Source organism: Lepisosteus oculatus, unplaced genomic scaffold (genome assembly GCF_040954835.1).
Source record: "Lepisosteus oculatus isolate fLepOcu1 unplaced genomic scaffold, fLepOcu1.hap2 HAP2_SCAFFOLD_83, whole genome shotgun sequence".
NCBI classification, from domain to species: domain Eukaryota; kingdom Metazoa; phylum Chordata; class Actinopteri; order Semionotiformes; family Lepisosteidae; genus Lepisosteus; species Lepisosteus oculatus.
In genome coordinates this window covers 64,878-83,485 of record NW_027168394.1, presented here as the reverse complement: position 1 = coordinate 83,485, position 18,608 = coordinate 64,878, and the positions used below count along the sequence as shown (strand labels likewise).

At 43.7% G+C, this 18,608-nt stretch overlaps 7 non-coding genes across 7 annotated transcripts; 3 read left to right on the top strand and 4 right to left on the bottom strand.

Annotated features, from left to right (window-relative positions):
• Positions 1-4,294: 4,294 nt before the first annotated feature.
• Positions 4,295-4,376, bottom strand: trnas-gcu (transfer RNA serine (anticodon GCU)). The gene has a single exon. It is a non-coding gene; the product is annotated as a tRNA-Ser (tRNA).
• Positions 4,377-8,473: 4,097 nt separating this feature from the next.
• Positions 8,474-8,546, top strand: trnar-ccu (transfer RNA arginine (anticodon CCU)). Its single transcript has one exon. It is a non-coding gene; the product is annotated as a tRNA-Arg (tRNA).
• A 3,829-nt stretch (positions 8,547-12,375) lies between these two features.
• On the bottom strand, positions 12,376-12,449 carry trnan-guu (transfer RNA asparagine (anticodon GUU)). The gene has a single exon. It is a non-coding gene; the product is annotated as a tRNA-Asn (tRNA).
• Positions 12,450-15,271: 2,822 nt separating this feature from the next.
• On the bottom strand, positions 15,272-15,353 carry trnas-uga (transfer RNA serine (anticodon UGA)). Its single transcript has one exon. It is a non-coding gene; the product is annotated as a tRNA-Ser (tRNA).
• Positions 15,354-16,897: 1,544 nt separating this feature from the next.
• On the bottom strand, positions 16,898-16,971 carry trnan-guu (transfer RNA asparagine (anticodon GUU)). The gene has a single exon. It is a non-coding gene; the product is annotated as a tRNA-Asn (tRNA).
• A 946-nt stretch (positions 16,972-17,917) lies between these two features.
• Positions 17,918-18,034, top strand: LOC138235793 (U5 spliceosomal RNA). Its single transcript, XR_011188334.1, has one exon. It is a non-coding gene; the product is annotated as a U5 spliceosomal RNA (small nuclear RNA).
• A 227-nt stretch (positions 18,035-18,261) lies between these two features.
• LOC138235841 (U4 spliceosomal RNA) lies at positions 18,262-18,403 on the top strand. The gene has a single exon (XR_011188376.1). It is a non-coding gene; the product is annotated as a U4 spliceosomal RNA (small nuclear RNA).
• Positions 18,404-18,608: the final 205 nt, after the last annotated feature.

Here is an 18,608-nt window from a genome sequence, read left to right as displayed (position 1 = left end):
CCCGCGACCTTGGCGTTATTTGCACCACGCTCTAACCAACTGAGCTAACCGGCCTTATGACAGTGCCCCTCTCTGTGCTGCAAAAAATCGAACTCAGGGAATTTCTTTTGTCCTCCTTTGAATAGAAAGCCTTGTAATTCAGTGTACGGGCTTTCTCATGCAGTTTCATGGTTTCACAGCATTATTCAGCTGATTTTAAATGTACCTAAAGGAGAAACATTATTGAAGACCATCAATTACCAAGAGCTTTTGTCAAAGGTTTTGGTGGTCATTTTTAATGACCACAGAGCACTATGACCTCGGTTTTACATCTCATCCAAAAGACAGCGCCCTTTTACAACAGAGCTTCTCCGTCACTATATTGGGAGATTGGGACCCGCACAGACCTCAGGGTGAGCGCCTCCCCGCTGGCCCCATTAACACCACTTCCAGCTGGAAGCTTTGTTTTTCCCTGTAGCTCACCCTCATCCAGGTACTGACCTGGCTCACACCTGCTTAGCTTCAGTGGGTTTTCAGTTGCGAGTTGCAAAAGTTGGGATGCAAGTGATGGAGCCGTTCGCTGCAAAAGCCACTGGCCAGGAATCGAAACCAAGCCTCCTGCGTGGCAGGCAAGAGTTCTAACAATGAACCACCAATGCTCAATGCCTGTACCTTCAAAAAAGACGCTTTTTTGGTGCTGTGTGCAAAAAGCGTCGACATCTACTTCCAGCTGCAAAATGCCATCCGCGGACGTTGTGAATTTATTTATTTAGACACCGCTCAGAATCCCCTGTAAGATTCTCCTTCAATTCCGTTTTGCAGTGCTTTAGCTCTTTCAAAAGGCTTCGCTTTGCTAGTCACAATCCAAGGCTTGTGACAGCATTTGAAAACACTTGCCACTGCGTTGGCCAGGAATCAAATCCGGGTCAACTGCTTGGAAGGTAGCTATGCTCACCACTATACCACCAACACATGCCCGGGGGAGCCCTCCAGGACACCACCAGAGAATGCTCACGATTTCAGAAGCTGTCTCCGGGACGTGCTGATTCCACACATCCTGAATAAATCATGTTATTGTTAGTTGCTGTAGCTAGACGTTCAAATGAGTTTCATGGCCAGATGGACTGTTTCCTCAAGTGGTATAGTATTGCAGTAAGACAGCACGATGCCTGCAAGACTATGTCACGCTAAACGCCACAGATTGTGTTTGTCCGTTCGTGTCAGTCGTCCTGCAGCCACGGGAAGTGGGACACAAACATGCTGCAATGCTTTCAAGACATTAGGATTTGTTTGTGCAACATCCGAGAAGAGTACTTGTGGCTTGAATGTGACTGAGCAAGGTGTTTAAAGACAGAGACTGAAAACTGTTAAAGGATGAGTCAAAGTAACGTCTAATCGGATTAGTTTCCTTAGAGCTGGTTCAGAGTTTGCTCAAGAGTTTACCTTTCACAGATGCGCAAAGAAGAATGTTGGGGGTGCACGCTTCAAGGCGCCTTACAGCTGTAGGGAGTGATTTCAGACGATTCGTGGCGTGTGCTCATTCCCATATACCGTACGCCCCGGGGTGCAGTGCTAGGATGACGTACAATACCGCTTGGGCACGTAACGGCGTTATATGCAAGTGCGGGACGTGAGGGTTTTGCGTTTGTTCGTTTTGTTTTGCTCTGCTTTGCTTTGTTTTGCTTTCCATCGCGTTGGTAAGAGCGTAAATAAAAAGGCGATTCCTGTGTCGACCACTAATGTAAGAGCTATTTCAAGTGCGCCGTGGTGCGGCTTTTCAAATGCTTAACAGGATGATTTTGCATGCACGCGTGCTTTCATGCAGTCGTGTGTGCAACCATGTCTGCTTACGTGCAAACGGGCGTGGTTTCATGTATGCAAAAAACTTTCCTGGGCTCTTCTGAAGCACATAAAATTATTTGGAGATATACATTTGTCTTATTTTCCTCTTAGGCTCTAGAATTGATAACTTTTTTTTCATTTTTGGCATTTTTCATCATTTTCCAGAAAGTGGTTGCAAGCCCAATATCATGCGAAGAAACTTCAGGATTCGGGGATCAGTCAATGGATTTTCTTCAAAGTTGGATTTTTGCACTCTGTGGACCAAGAGATGTTGTTCTATAATGTTTTTTTTTTTTCAAATTTAAAAATATCATTTTTTCATGGAGCTTTGAATGGGATGGATTCACCCTCCTTTAGCCAGGACAGAGCTCCAGGAGCCTGGGTAGGATTCTAGCTTTCTCCCCTTGCAGGCACCTGGCACAGAAGACATCATTTTTTTCCTTAAAATCTTTTTTTTTGTGTTCCTTGTTGCTCCAAACTTAATTTTAATCACTTTTAATTAGAGATTTTATTAAAAATAGTGCAATAAATGACTAATTTCACAAAAATTAATGTAATATAAAACGGATGTTTTCAACTTTATTGTAGTGTTTTAGAAACTAATATGTCTTCAAAAATGGTTGTTTTTCACTCCTATGAATGAAAACTGTTGTTATATGATGTTTTTTTTTTCAAATTTTAAATGATCATTTTTTCATGGAGCTTTGAAGGGGATGGATTCACCCTCCTTTAGCCAGGACAGAGCTCCAGGAGCCTGGGTAGGATTCTAGCTTTCTCCCCTTGCAGGCACCTGGCACAGAAGACATCATTTTTTTCCTTAAAATCTTTTTTTTTGTGTTCCTTGTTGCTCCAAACTTAATTCTATTCACTTTTAATTAGAGATTATATTAAAAATAGTGCAATAAATGACTAATTTCACTAAAAATACTAAAAGTAATATAAAACTGATGTTTTTAACTTTATTGTAGTGTTTTAGAAACTAAAATGTCTTCAAAAATGGTTATTTTTCACTCCTAGGAATGAAAGCTGTTGTTATATGATGTTTATTTTCAAATTTTGAAAAAGCAAAGAATTCTAGCTTTCTCCCCTTGCAGGCATCGGACACAGAGAACCTCATGGTTTTCCTAAAAATCATTTTTTATGTTCCCTGGTGTTCCAAACTTAGTTTTAATCAATTTTAATTTGTTATGTTACAAACAGGGTAATAAAGTCTTAATTGGACTATAACTAATGTCATATTGTCTGCTACAAAACTGATATTTTCAGCTCTATTGTAGAGATTCTAGAATCAACTAATAAAGAATTGAAATAAAAAAAGGGCATAAGAAGACATTACCAACAACGACCACATGATGGAGATATTGTCTAGACATTACCAACAACGACCACAAGATGGAGATATTGTCTAGACATTACCAACAACGACCAGAAGATGGAGATATTTTCCAAAGAGGCAAGAGGGGCAAAGCTGCGATAAGGTAAAATCATTTTTTGAAAGAGATTGTTGTCAGAATGCACATCCGTATCCCAAACAGAATCTCTAGTAAAATATGCTCATTTGTGAAATAGGCAAATGAGTGTCAGCTACAATATGATTGCTACATATCTGCATTTGTTGGTATTTAAGGAGTAAGAGTGCAGGTTTAAACCTGCGATCCAGTGTGTTGAAGAATTTCACAACACTACCTCTAGCACATATGGAAATAAATCCTCATAATGATTATTGCCCTGGGCATGTACCAAAAAATCAGTGAGCATATATATATATATCATTGGGTTGAAGCTAGAAACACAGAATAACTGCAAACACATCCTAAATACAGTGTTCCAGCACCTTTGACCTCATCCAGAACGTATCATTTCTTGAAAGGGATTGCTGTCCGAATGCACATCTGAATCCCAAACAGAATCTCTAGTAAAATACGATCATTTGTGAAACAGGCAAATGACTGTCTCAGGGGCCCATTTCTCATTGTCAGACACATGTATGCAATGCTTTCACTGTGCATTGAGCAATAGGGATCAAAAACACCGCAGGTAAGGTTAGAAGTCATGTTCTATGATCATTTCTTTCAGCATTAGGGACTAAATATACTAAACGTATGATGCTAAAATGTTATTTTTACATATATTAATGTAATGAATGATTGCTTATGCTTTATAAACAAATCTAATTATAATAAAAGCTTAAGTTTTGTATTTATCTTGTACCATAGAACATGATTTTCTTTGTATTTCAAGCCCACAAAGTGTCCAAATGATGCACCTTTGACCTCATCCAGAACGTATCATTTCTTGAAAGGGATTGCTGTCCGAATGCACATCTGAATCCCAAACAGAATCTCTAGTAAAATACGATCATTTGTGAAACAGGCAAATGACTGTCTCAGGGGCCCATTTCTCATTGTCAGACACATGTATGCAATGCTTTCACTGTGCATTGAGCAATAGGGATCAAAAACAGAATGGAAACAGACGAGGATGGGATTTGAACCCATGCGTGCAAAGCACAATAGATTAGCAATCCATCACCTTAACCACTCGGCCACCTCGTCGACAAAACTGGGCTGTCCCAACTGGGTTGGCGCGCTCCAGATGATCTTTTTCTTTTTTTTCCCTCGTACTCGAGGGTCATTTTCCTGTTCCACATGCGATTTCAATATTTTCCTTGGGAGATGTCAAGCCAGCAAGCCACTGCTGTGGTTCAGTGGCCAGCGTGGAGTTCAGTGGCCCTGTTGTACACAGAAAGCACATTGAGCTCCTTGGACATGAAAAGTTCCAGATAAAAGCCATTTGTCATCCTTTCTCTTGGTGTCGATGTTGCTATTGTATGTAAAGGTGGCAACTTGCTCAGCGAGCAGGCGGAGCACACACCGAATGCAGATGTGTCTGAGTGGTGTGTCCAAGTGGCTGCAAAAGGACAGCACTCCCGGGGCGCTGTGGCTTAGTTGGTTAAAGCGCCTGTCTAGAAAACAGGAGGCCCTGGGTCTGAATCCCAGTGGATAACCGCCTACGGCTAGACTTAATTAAATGCAAGTATTCATTTCCTGTCTTTAACACGACTTGTTTTTCTTAAAATGGATGCAACTTGCAAAACATGAAATACAAACCTTGCTAATCAGCGCTAGCAGCTGGCAAAAAAAAAGAAGTCAGCAATGTTTTTTTTCTTTAACCTTAACCCTGCTAATGGAGAAGAGTTAAACGACCGAGTCTATGCAGCTTAAACGGTGCGCACGTCGGGATCTTAGCTGAAAGGGTGGTAAATCACGCTCACCCCAGTCCTTAATCTTTTAAAGAGGATACAAAATTGAACCTAGTCGCCACATCACATACATCCTGTTCAATGATAAAAAGGTAACATCTATCCTCGCTCCAGAGTAAATCTCACGTTGAGGGCATATTTTTTTTCACTTTACCGTGAATCGGGCTCGGCTGCACAGAGGAGAGAGCAGAGCAATGAGGTCACGGGGACAGGGGAGTCACACGCTGGCTGTTTGAACACGCGGAAGATCACTGAGGGATCCACAGTTTATGGACCCTCCGTGCGCAATCAGTCCGCACTCCGGACTCTGAATCCTGCCATCCGAGTTAAGATCTCGGCAGAACCTGAAGCGCAGTTCCTTCTTAAAACGTAATCTGGTGAGCATTTCTAGAATCGTACTTGTATAGATGCAGCCTTTAATGTGTTGCTAGGTTAAAATTGATGACTTCTTGTATTTCAGTAGGCAACTGCCCTCTTGATTTCAGATTGAATTTCTTTATTACAGGGGCGCTTTTATGATGACAGAGTCATGTTCAGGTACTTTGCTTGATGGAGGAAGCTCATTTCGGACTCTGTGATCTGCTCACCTGGAAAGGTCTGCTGTACTACTACAAGAGAGAAGTAGAGTCTGGAAGAAGGGACAATTTTATGATGCTTTGGAAGGTAGTTTTTTTTTTCTTTGAAATCGAAATGAATCAGAATATCAGAGCAAAAGACAAACTCTTGGTTTGGTTTAAAGAGATATGGTTTTAAAACAGACAAAATGTAGAAAACAGGTGTTTCTCACTTCTGGAAAAGAATGGACCGGGGTATTTTACTAGTTGCAGTGCTGAGCTCACCGGCTTGCAGTCCTGCAGTGTTGCACCAGGGTCAGTGGTGCAATGGATAACACGTTTGACTACGGATCAGGAGATTGTAGGTTCAACTTCCGCCTGGCTCGGGTCGTTTTTAAACGCATCAGGCTACTCCCTAAGTAGCCTGTGCTACTTACTGTATTGTAATCGTACCCAGTAAGAGATTTCCTTCATGTAAATGAACTGCACTTGACAGCTTTAGAAAAACACCTGGGCTCAGTACGGTGCTGAGAGCTAATCGTTGCTGTTGTTCTAATTAGCACGCACTGCATCGGCTATGAACCCGAACTTTTCAATTATTCCGATCAGTAAGTCAACACGTAGTCCACATGAAAGGTAGAAATATTCTCTTGTCTGTCTCTTGTTTGTATAGAACTGAATGTCCCTGACAATGTACTGTTAGTTTTAATTGAAGAACGGCATTTGTGTTCAAATATACCAGACAAGTTTATGTAACTGCTCATGCGACACTCAGTTGTAATTAGTCAAGAAATAAAGTCGAACAACAGCTGCGGGTTTGATTCTGAACGTATGAGATTGCAGCGTCTTTTACTTCCATTGACAAATGATAGAGATTCGAAGAGAGATCCTTCAGACCAGCAAGCAAACCCACGGCTATTTCGGTTTTCTATCTAGGCAACGTTGGTGTCTGCAATAGCATACATGAAAGCGTGATGCAATTTCTGTGGCTACATTTGTTGCACGTCATGCACAGTAAGAGTGTTTCTAACACCAAATAAAAAGTCAACAATTAGCGATCACGCCTTCTCAGTTAACCCACTGAAACCCTTGCTGTTAACAGTTCTTTAATGCGTGCTTTACGAGCACCTACATATCGTGTCGGTTCTTTCAGCTTTATTCATTAGGTTTTCAAAGGCATAAGTAGAGCACCAGAGGTGCGAAAGCAGAATGTATGGTAATCTGAAGAAATGCTTTCCATGGCAGCGGGTCCAAGCGATTTAACGTTTTTATAGTACCGGGAAAGGAGAAGCGGCACTTTGCCTTTGCCGCGCAGGCACAAGGCGACGTGCGGCAGACGCAGGAGTCGGCAAGTTCCGAACCTGCGCGGGGAGTCCCTAACGCATTTCGAATCCATCGCCTTAACCACTCGGCCATGACAAAAGCGAGCTCGCTGCCGCCGCATTCCTCCTATAATCTAACACGGAGTGCGAGGTGGCTGCGGAAACCTTTTTAAAGTCGCTCTCCGTTAAAAAAAAAAACCTTTCACAAGATTCGTGCCGGCAGACAGACACGCCTCAGAGGGTTTAAGGCTGGCTTCACGTTCAAATGATAAAGTCCCCCAGTCCGGATGTCAAAATGCAACTTTGGCAGACAGAAAAAACAGCAACAAACCACAAATGTGGAAAAGGATTTTACAAGCTGCACCACACTGCACTTTCAAAAGCATTTACATTCGTGTTAGACGCAGGAATTGCCTTTGATTTGCGCGCTTACGAACGCCATGGAAAACGAAACAAAACTAAAGCCCTCAGCTCCTGCACTTGATTATAATGCCGTTACGTGTCGAAGCAGGAATTTACGTCATCCTACCACTGCAACACGGGGAATAGAGGGAAATGAGCACAATCTACGAATTGTCTCTAAACAGTCCCTACAGTTGTAAGACGCCTGGAAGCGTGCACCCCCATCATTAATCTTTGCGCATCTGTGCAAGGTAAACTCTGGAGCAGTCTCTGAAACGGCTCAAAGGAAACACGTGATTGATTCCATGTGCATCTGGGGTTCATTTCTTATTTACATTTAATTCAAGGGAAAGGCTTGGGTCAGTTTCAGACGGCCTCCAACAGCGAGATTCAAGCGCCCCACCTTCAGCCCAATCTGCGCCGCCAGAACGCCAACGGCTCCTCTGGTCTCTGGGGTGCGGTTGTGACCCTGTAACCTAAAGTGTTGGTGGCAGACAAATGGAGACTAACAGGTGATGTCCTAGGACATGACTACATTGTGACACTCGGTGGGGATGGTGACCATTGCTTGGAAAAGAGTGCGAGGCCCCTTTAGAAAAACATTTTGTTAACAGGCATTCTGCCTCAGCCTAAACACCTATAGCTTGCAAAGCGCATGCTATTAGACAGGCACCTCTGCAAGACCTTAAGAGTCTCTTAAACTAGTGATAGTAAGGTGTTCCCAATGGGCGATGTTTGGCTTTCAAATCATCTGTCTGTGGAAGCGCCGAGATGCAGCTGTTTAAGGCTTAGAAGCAGCTGACTGTTTCACTAGCTAGCTGATTACTGTCAGTCAGGGAGCTCAGAGGTGAAAAGCCTGTCTGAGAGACAATTCGCCGTTGTTCAGTTCAATATGTTCCGTACCAGCTCGGCGCACCTGAGATCATCTTGGTAGCCGTGTAGCTCAGATGAGTGAGAGCGTGTCTGTGTGTACCACCGTGATTGGATGCCGGTCCTTCTCAGGTCACAGTAAACCTTCTGCTGCCTAACTTTCCTAATTTTGGGGATCCCTTTGTAAAAGCAAAGGAAAAAAAAACTGGCTCTTCATCAGCATGATCGACCCAACCCAGTGTGCCCCAGTGGCCTAATGGATAAGGCACTGGCTTCCTAAGCCAGGGTTTGTGGGTTTGAGTCCCATCTGGGGTGCTCCTGTCCCATTTTGAGCGTACAAATGTCCTTGTGATTTGCAAAGCTGCAACCCCACCTTACTCAGTGAGCGTCTCTGCTTTTCTCTCACATACAGTTGGGAGAAAAACTTTTGTAAACAGCCCTTCGGAATGATGTGGATTTCTGCATGAATGGCTCCTAACATGTGATCTTATCTTTATCTAAGTCATAATAATTAATAAAGAGAGTGTGATTTAACAAACAACACACGCCCAACATTTGACATTGCTGTTTCTTTATTGACCAAATGGTTTAAAAAATCAAGGTCATTGATGGAAAAAGTACGTGAACCCTTATATTAAGGAGCTAGTGGAACCTCCTTTATGACAAAAACCTCAACCCCCACTTTCTGTAGCGGCTGGTCAGACCTGAGCAGCGGTTAGGAGGTATTTTGGCCTATTCCTCTATGAAAAACTGTTTCAGTTCATGTATATTTTTGGGATGTCTTGCACTGAACGGCCTGCTTCAGATCACGCCACAGCACTTCAATGGGATTGGGGTCAGGACTCTTACTTGGCCATCCCAAAATACGGAATTTCTTTTGTTTCAGCCACTCTGTTGTTGATGTACTCCTTTGTTTTTGTCATGCTGCATGACCCAGCGTCTTTCGAGTTTTAGATCACAGGCAGACACCCTGACATTCTGCTGTAGATTTTCCTGATACATCTTGGAATTCATCGGTCCCTCGATGATTGCAAGCCGTACAGCCTCCGCCATCCTTCCCAGGTGGGATGAGGTTTTGGAGTTGGTATGCAGTGTTTTGTTATCTCCAAACATAACGCTGTGCACATTTACCAACAAGTTCAACTTTTGTCACGTCTGTCCACAGAACATTGTTCCAGGAGTTGCTGTGGAACATCCATGTGGTCTTTAGCAAACTTGAGAGGGGCAGTGGTGGTTTTTTTGGGGGGGAGAGCAGTGGTTTCCTCCATGGTGACCTCGCATGATCACCACTCCTGTTCAGATTTCTTCTTATGGTGGACTCATGAACACAGACGTAAGACAAAGTCAACCACCTGTTCGCTAGATCCCATCCCCACTCAGCTAGTCAAAGATTCCCTCGAAGGACTGGCAGGACCTATAATTAGTATGATGAATGCATCGCTTGCGTCAGGCGTTGTACCTGATCAATTTAAGGTAGCGGTTGTTAGACCACTCCTTAAGAAGTCAAATTTGGATCCACAAGTTCTTAACAACTACAGGCCTGTCTCAAAGGTCCCATTTCAATCTAAAAGTCTTGGGAGAATAGTTGTTGCCCAACGTCAATCGTATCTGGATTCAAATAATATACTTGAGAAATTTCAGTCTGGTTTCTGAAACTGCATTAACAAGAGTCGTAAATGATATTCTCTTAGCTACTGATGCGGGGAATGCAACAGTGCTTGTGCTTCTAGATCTTAGAGCTGCCTTTGACATGGTTGACCTCTCTGTTTTGTTACACAGGCTTGAGTTTGAGGTTGGCTTATCTGGAACCGTCCTTCAGTGGTTTACTTCACATTTTACTCATCGTTTTCATTATGTTCAAATATCTAATAATTGTACTGCTTCATCAATGTCACCAGTTCAATTTGGGGTACCAGAAGATCAGTGCTGGGACCAATATTGCTCTCTCTCTCAACATGCTGCTGCTAGGTAGGATAATATGAAAAAATAATATGAACTTTCATTCATATGCTGATGACACTCAAATAAACATTTTGTTTACACCAAACGACAACTCTTCTATTATCAGTTTAGTTAAATGCATTAAGGAAGGAAATACTTGGATGTGTGAAAACTTTTTGTTACTCAACTCTGAGAAAAATGAGGATCTGTTGATCGGAGGCAACAATACTGATAGGACTACTATAACTTCAGCACTTAACTCAGAGGATTTAAACATTTGCCTCAAAGAGACAGCACGTAACCTAGGCGGCATATTAAACACAAGGCTCTTAACAACTTGCATTGTTAAGTGCCTTGGGACAACCTTGTTGTGAAAGGCGCTATATAGAAATACATTGATTTGAATTGAATTCACAATGTAAAATGTTGTGTGTGTTGTTTGTTAAACAAGACTGTCTTTATTTATCAAAAAATAAAAGGAATTTGCTAGGAATGCAAACGTTAGGTTGCGCTTCTTCATGCTGCATCGTCGGCATGAGTGGAGCTTTTTAAACGTCTGTACTTACTGTGCCCCATAAGAAATCGTTTGTCCCCGTTCAAAAGAGATTGTGCGATGTCCTGCAGTGTTCGCAAAGCAAACCTTTGACAGTTTGAAAAGAGGAATTTATTCTGCTTCCTGTGCGTGCAGTAATTACAAAGTTGAACGTCTTTACACGATTTGCTGCAGTTTTCAGTGGGCGGGCTTTGTCAGATGGCTTGGAAAAACGCACTGTGTTTCGGCTCGGGAAACATCATGAGAAGTGTCCTGCATGTTTTCTGTGTATAGCTGTCTTTTATCGCATACAGAATTCATTCGAAATCATTGATTTCTCCAATTAACAAGGGTCCCTTAAAAGATTAGTCAAAGTAACGTCTAATCGGATTAGTTTCCTTAGAGCTGGTTCAGAGTTTGCTCAAGAGTTTACCTTTCACAGATGCGCAAAGAAGAATGTTGGGGGTGCATGCTTCAAGGTGCCTTATAGCTGTAGGGAGTGATTCGAGACGATTCGTGGCGTGTGCTCGTTCCCATATACCGTACGCCCCGGGGTGCAGTGCTAGGATGACGTACAATACCGCTTGGGCACGTAACGGCGTTATATGCAAGTGCGGGACGTGAGGGTTTTCGTTTGTTCATTTTGTTTTGCTCTGCTTTGCTTTGTTTCGTGGTCAAGAGGCGTAAGGTAAGTCGTAATCCAGGGAGAACACTGGTGGCAAACAGTCCGAGGTGAGAGGCGAGGTCCAAAGTCGAAAAGGCAGAAACGCCAGGTAGAGCTCTCAAGGAGTAGACTCAATACCAGCGGGAAGCAGGTAAAGATGGTAAAAATAGCACTGCGTACCGCACGGTGGAGTGTGTGCAGGTGGGTTAACTTGTGCGGCGGCGTTTGTTAATAATCACCCGCTGCTGGTGCTGTTTAGATTGCTTAAGAGTTGGTCTTAACTGCCTGGCGGTCATGACAAGCTCCTCTTTAAGCTGTGGTTTAGTTTTGCATTCATGTGTTTCTAGAGCAGTTATTTATGGGGGTGGGTGGGTCTTTCACAGAGGCTCAGGACAAATCCCCCGCCTGAAAGTCTAATGTGTGCGTTCAGAGAGTCACAGGTCAAGAGCCAGGCAGGAGGACAATGGACAGAAGAGCCAACGAACTAAAAATAAAAGAACAGATATGAAAAAGCCACCATCTTTTTCTTTTTGACATTTTCCGACTTTCACGCAAGCCAGGACAAAGTTGCTTGTAGCTACTTGTGGATTCAAATACTCTATCGAGTGCTTTGATGAGTTTTTGCAATTTGATTGTCGTCCTGTCAGCCTGTTTCTGTTTTTTTTTTTTCAATCTAGGGATGGAAAGTATGAGGGAAATGATGGAGCAATCAATAACCGCTCCGGAAAAATGGCAGAAAGAAATGGTCCGTCACTAAGGACATTTTTGAAGCAGAGGACTGACATCACCACAAAGGCGACACATTCTGCTGATGGTTTTGGTGAATAATGATTGAGGCGCGTTAAGAGAAAGGTAGCTGTGTCAGCATGCGTAGGCTGCAAAGGATCAAGCAAAGGTTTACTCCATGCTGAAAAGAGAAGAAAAGAAGCACAACGTTTCAACTGTGGAGCCTTCTGCGCCATCTTCTTTAGCGGTGATGATGTTTACATTGGAAAAACGGAGACATGCGTCCCTGGGTGGGCTTGAACCACCAACCTTTCGGTTAACAGCCGAACGCGCTAACCGATTGCGCCACAGAGACTGACGGCCGCTTGTGCTCCCTACATTTGCAGGTTTATGGTCAAAGAAAACAATCACTTGCGCTTCTTGCAGCCGGCAATCTTTTTCCACTGACAACCAAGAAATGGATTTCATCTTTCACAAGCTGTATGGATTTCTTCAAAAACAAGTTATTCCAGAAAGGAAATGAATTCTTGCATTAAACTGAACCAAGCTGTACATGTTTGTCTGAAATGAGACATTCGGCACAACAAGACACGGAGAGAGGCACCGCTGGTATTCAGACCCAGGATCGCCTGCTTACCAGGCAGGCATTTTAAGCCACTAGGGAACAGCGCCAGCGGAGCACCACGCTTTTACAGACACTTGGACACATCTGCGTTCGGTGTGCACTTAACCTGCTCTCTGAGCCCGTTGCCTCCGTCCCATTTAATAGCAGAACTGACGCCAAGAGAAATGATGAGAAATGGCATTTATCGGGCACTTTTCATGTCCAAGGAGCTCAATGCCCTTGACACCTCCCCAAGGCGACAGAGCTGTGCATTCTTTGGCGACACCATTTTTTCTTTTGTTTAATTTCTATACTTATTGATAGAATAAAAACGATATGTCATGTACTGTAAGGGAAATGTCTCTTTTCATGGGGAAAGCTAGCACCAGCAAATGTTGTGTTTAGAAGAAGTGATTTAACATGACACGTGACCTAATTTACCGGAGCAAAAGCTCACCCAGCAAGCCCTGCTTTACTTCTACAGGAGAGAAGTACTGTAGAGTCTGCAAGATGTTCAGCTGGGTACCTACGTCAGCATGCCTCGGCTGCAAAGGAACAAGTAATAGGTTTATTGCATGCTGAAAAGAGAAAAACGGAAACACAGCGTTTCGACTGTGAGGTCTTCTCACACCTGAAGAAGCCTCACACCTGTAAAAGGCTCCATGGTTTTCTTTCTTCTCTTTTCAACATGGAATACACCTATTGTCTGCAAGATGTGACAATTTCATGGTGTTTTGGAAGAAAACCTTTTTTCTTTGAATTCAAAATCAATCGGAATTTCAGCACGACACATCAACACTTTTTCTGTTTTAAGGAGATGATATTTTAAACCTGATAAAAATAGTAGGAAACACAAGTTTCTTGCTGTGAAAATTTAGATGGGGAAGTGTACTACTAGTAGCAGTGTAGAGCTCTCTGTGGTGGAGTGCAAGCACGTGTTCTATGGGCCAGTGGCGTAATGGATAACGCTTCTGACTTTGGATCAGAAGATTGTAAGTTCGAGTCCTGCTTGGCTCGCGAGGCTTTTAAACCTCTCAGGTTCCTCGGTAACAGGTTGCCGTCATGTATATGAACTATAGAAAAGCATTTGCCACAACCCGTAAATTAGCACGCAAGTGCGGGCTGGTGAACACAGAACTGTATGGAGATCATCTCCAGCTCTGAGCTCAATTGCAATGAAAAAACATGCAGAAAAGAACTGGAGAGCAGCTGAATTTGTGCTCAGTAGGGTGGGGAGGACTCAGCATTGCTATTGTTCTAATTGGCATGAACTGCAGGGGATCTGAATCAGAACATGTCAGATAGTTCGATCATTGCGTCAATATGTAGGCCACGTTAATACAGAATTATTACTTTGTCTGTCTCGTCTTTGTATATAGCTGAATGTCCCTGACAATTTCATGTTAGTTTTTAAGAACGACATTGGTGCTAATATATACATATATAGCATATAAGGAAAACGTAAATGTTTAGTCCATGCTGAAAAGATAAGAAAACCGCCACAACGTTTCATCTTGGAATAAATCTTTACTTGTTGTTTTGCAGCCTACCCATTCTGACCTAACTCCTCCCTTGAAATTCCCTAACAGATAAGGGTACGTAACGGCTCATGCGATGCTCAGTTGCAATTTGTCCCAAAACAAACAAGAACAGCAGCTGAGGGTTTGAGTTTGAACATGCACTGTATTAAAGCAGCTTTTATTTCCATTGATAAATGCTAGATATTCCTACAGAGATTCTCCAGGTGAGTAAGCGATTCCTGTTTCTGTTTCTATTTCTGTTTCATATATATACATTATATATATATATGTTACATGTGTCTCTGCAATAGTATAAATGTGTTATACACTATCAGGGGCTGCTTTTTTGTGCACCTCATCTACAACAAGGGTTTTTTTTTCATTTATGTTTGTGGACCTTCACCATTTGAGGAAGTGAGTTAGATAAGAAAGTTACAGGTATGGTGAGCAATGACTGACAAAGGCACGTACTGGGTATTCCTTACAGAAGTGTAAGCAATTTGTTCTAAAAAACACCGGCTAAAGTCCAACATCGTTAGCAATCTTATTACTTAAACAGAATTAACATCACTAAACTGTAAGGTGCTGGTACATGCGAGTAGATTTGATCTTCTATTAAACAAAAATGCAATTACAGCTCTAAAAAGGTCAACCTAGACTTCTGTAACAGATCTGTTCAGGTCATCGCTGTTTCTCTGACCTTGTGAGTCTTTGGAATTTTAAAAGTGTATTTTGCTTGCCTTTCATGTGGTCTGTGTACAAGTCACTGTGGCGTATGCGGTCCTACACAGCCTTGCTATAGACGTGACGAGCCTCCGCTATGTTGCAATGGAGAACAGGTTCAGTACGGAGCTGCTGAGAAAATTCAGCTGGAAAGCTCGTTGCAGAAAAGCATCGTTATCTGTGTCCAGCGGCAAAGCGTCCATCGTGGGTGCTGAAGAATCGATTTCACAGGCTGCGGGTCCAGGCGATTTAGAGTGTTAAAGGTCCCAGCGAAAACGGAACGGCGCTGGTCCTTTTACACGCACGCACGCAACCAAATGCAAAGGACGCCGTAGTCGGCAGGATTTGAACCTGCGCGGGGAGACCCCAACAGATTTCAAGTCTGTCACCTTAACCACTCGGCCACGACTACAGCGAGCGCTGCGGCCGCTGCCTTCTTGCTACAATCGAACAGGGAGTGCGAGGCGGCGGCGGCAGTGGAGGCAACTTTTTTCAAGTTCGCTCTCCGTTTAAGAAACCTTTTACGCCATACGTGCAAGCACACACACACACACACCTCAGAGGACTTAAGGGTGGCTTCAAGTTGGAATGATAAAGTCTCCCCGTTCGGACATGAAAACAGAACGTTCTTAGACAGAAAGCAATCAACAACGGAGACATGTGGACGACGATTTTAGTCACTGCACTTTGAATAGCATTTTTACTCCAGTTACAGGAGATGCACCAATGGCCCTTGACCTACGCTCTTACCAATGCCTTGAACATTCAAACAAAACAGCCCTCAAGTCCTGCGGTTTAATATAACGCTGTTACGTGTCGAGGCAGTATTTGACTCTGTCCTACCGTTGAGACACGGGGCGTATATGGAAACGAACACATGCTACGGATCGTCTCTAATCGGTCCCTACAGTTGGAAGGCTCCTTGAAGCGTGCACCCCCATCATTCATCTTTGCGCATCTGTGAAAGGTAGACTCTTGAGCAATGTTTGAGCCAGCTCTAAGGCAACTAACTAGTGCTATTGGACAGACACCTCTGGAAGATCCTAAGAGTCTCTTAACACCACTTCCAGCAGCAAGCTTAATTGTTCGCTGGAGGTCTCCCACCCAGGTACTGACCAGGCAAAAAATCACCAGTACATTGAATGAGGAAGTTAATCCTGAAATCCAATTACATATCTCAAGGTAAGACAAATCCATAAGAACATGTCTTAGTATTACTTCGTTTACATTAGTATGGCACTGAGTTGGAGCTCCTCTTTAAGCTGTGGTTTAGTTTTGCATTCATGTGTTTCTAGAGCAGTTATTTATGGGGGTGGGTGGGTCTTTCACAGAGGCTCAGGACAAATCCCCCGCCTGAAAGTCTAATGTGTGCGTTCAGACAGTCACAGGTCAAGAGCCAGGCAGGAGGACAATGGACAGAAGAGCCAACGAACTAAAAATAAAAGAACAGATATGAAAAAGCCACCATCTTTTTCTTTTTGACATTTTCCGACTTTCATGCAAGCCAGGACAAAGTTGCTCGTAGCTACTTGTGGATTCAAATACTCTATCGAGTGCTTTGATGAGTTTTTGCAATTTGATTGTCGTCCTGTCAGCCTGTTTCTGTTTTTTTTTTTTTCAATCTAGGGATGGAAAGTATGAGGGAAATGATGGAGCAATCAATAACCGCTCCGGAAAAATGGCAGAAAGAAATGGTCCGTCACTAAGGACATTTGTGAAGCAGAGGAGTGACATCACCACAAAGGCGACACATTCTGCTGATGGTTTTGGTGAATAATGATTGAGGCGCGTTAAGAGAAAGGTAGCTGTGTCAGCATGCGTAGGCTGCAAAGGATCAAGCAAAGGTTTACTCCATGCTGAAAAGAGAAGAAAAGAAGCACAGCGTTTCGACTGTGGAGCCTTCTGCGCCATCTTCTTTAGCGGTGATGATGTTTACATTGGAAAAACTGAGACATGCGTCCCTGGGTGGGCTTGAACCACCAACCTTTCGGTTAACAGCCGAACGCGCTAACCGATTGCGCCACAGAGACTGACGGCCGCTTGTGCTCCCTACATTTGCAGGTTTATGGTCAAAGAAAACAATCACTTGCGCTTCTTGCAGCCGGCAATCTTTTTCCACTGACAACCAAGAAATGGATTTCATCTTTCACAAGCTGTATGGATTTTGAAATGTATGGACGATGCCAGGTGTCCCACAACACCACAGCGCCGACACACCTTTGGTTGTCCCACATAAAAAACATAGCCATTGCAGGCGCCCAGCCGGATTGTAGAGGGCAGGTGCCTTAAGCCTCCATTTACATTGTCCGGTAGCAAGCGAACCTCGAATTTCCTTGCTCCTGTTTTTATACCGTCAACATCTCTAACCTCAGTTCCATGGTGGACGGTGCAGTACTGCTTAAGCCAGGTGTGAATGTCCTCCGTCTTTGCCAGTTCCGAGAACATAACAACATGCACCGTTTTCCTCTCTCTCTCTGTCAGAGGCTGCAAGTTGATCTTCTCAAGGGCAGGAACTTTCCCTCTTTTTGCCTCAAACACATCCACACATTGTTCAAACAGAGAATAGGTAGCAAAAACAACCTCAAATGCTTTCTGACCTGGGAGAGCGAAGATGAAATCCAAGTGCCGAGGTTCAAAGCCACGTTCCTTCTGTAACACTTTTCTGCTGAACTGCATACAATCCATGAAGAGGTCATCCAAAAGCTCAAAACGTACAGCATTCTTGCGGGATCCAAAGGTTGCCATCTCAAACTGCAAAACAAACACTGCTTCCACAAAACAAGAAAACAATCCAACTACTCTAACTACAGGCTGATCAAGGTATCTCCCCTGCCAGGTAAGCCGAGAGCCGCAGGCGATGAGCCCAGAGCTGAACGGGCCCCACTGGCTCGTTTGTAAGGCCAGGTGCATTGCCAACCACGACCGGCAGGGCAGAGGCCTTGAAGGCGGCCTGGGCTCCTGCAGCTGTCCAGCCACGCACTCTGGTTTCTCTTCATCTCGTACAAATCTTTTGCCTTTTACTAAAGATTTCCATGGAGAGGAACATGAATGAGTTCCATAGAATTTTTGTGCTTCCCTGCCTTCAGGTGGGGCGCAGCTGGGCTGGTCAAAGAGAGAAACTAAAACCGCTCACAATCGCTCTTATTACGGCGACTGTGGCCGTCTGCTCTGCGAGTCCTCGGTCTCCGCCTCTCTGATTGGCGCTCTTTTCTTTGGGGGGCGGGAATATGCTGTGAAATATGAAGCGTTACAGCAACGACATGCCATGAGACGATTGATAACGATTTCCATAGGATCCCCGCGGTTGCCTGGCAACCGTCAGCTTTGCGCAGTGGCAGTATCGTAGCCTGTGAGGTTTAGCCGAGGCGCGATTATTGCTAGTTGAAAACTTTTCCCAATACCCCGCTTCCGCCGGTTTGCAATACAATCGGCGAAAGCAATTTTTGACAGTCTCGTCAGAGACTGAGCAAGGTGTTTAAAGACAGATTTTGTCATGGTAACATCATGGTAGAAAGAAACAAGCTTGTTACGTCTCAACAGAAACGCTCTTTAGCTCTTTCAGCGTTATGCAGAGAACAGCGTCTGTCGAGATCACTTTTGAGTCAGCGCGAAACGCCGTGTGCTGTCAGTTTGATTTCATATTGCTCGTAGCGGCGCCCGGCTTTTG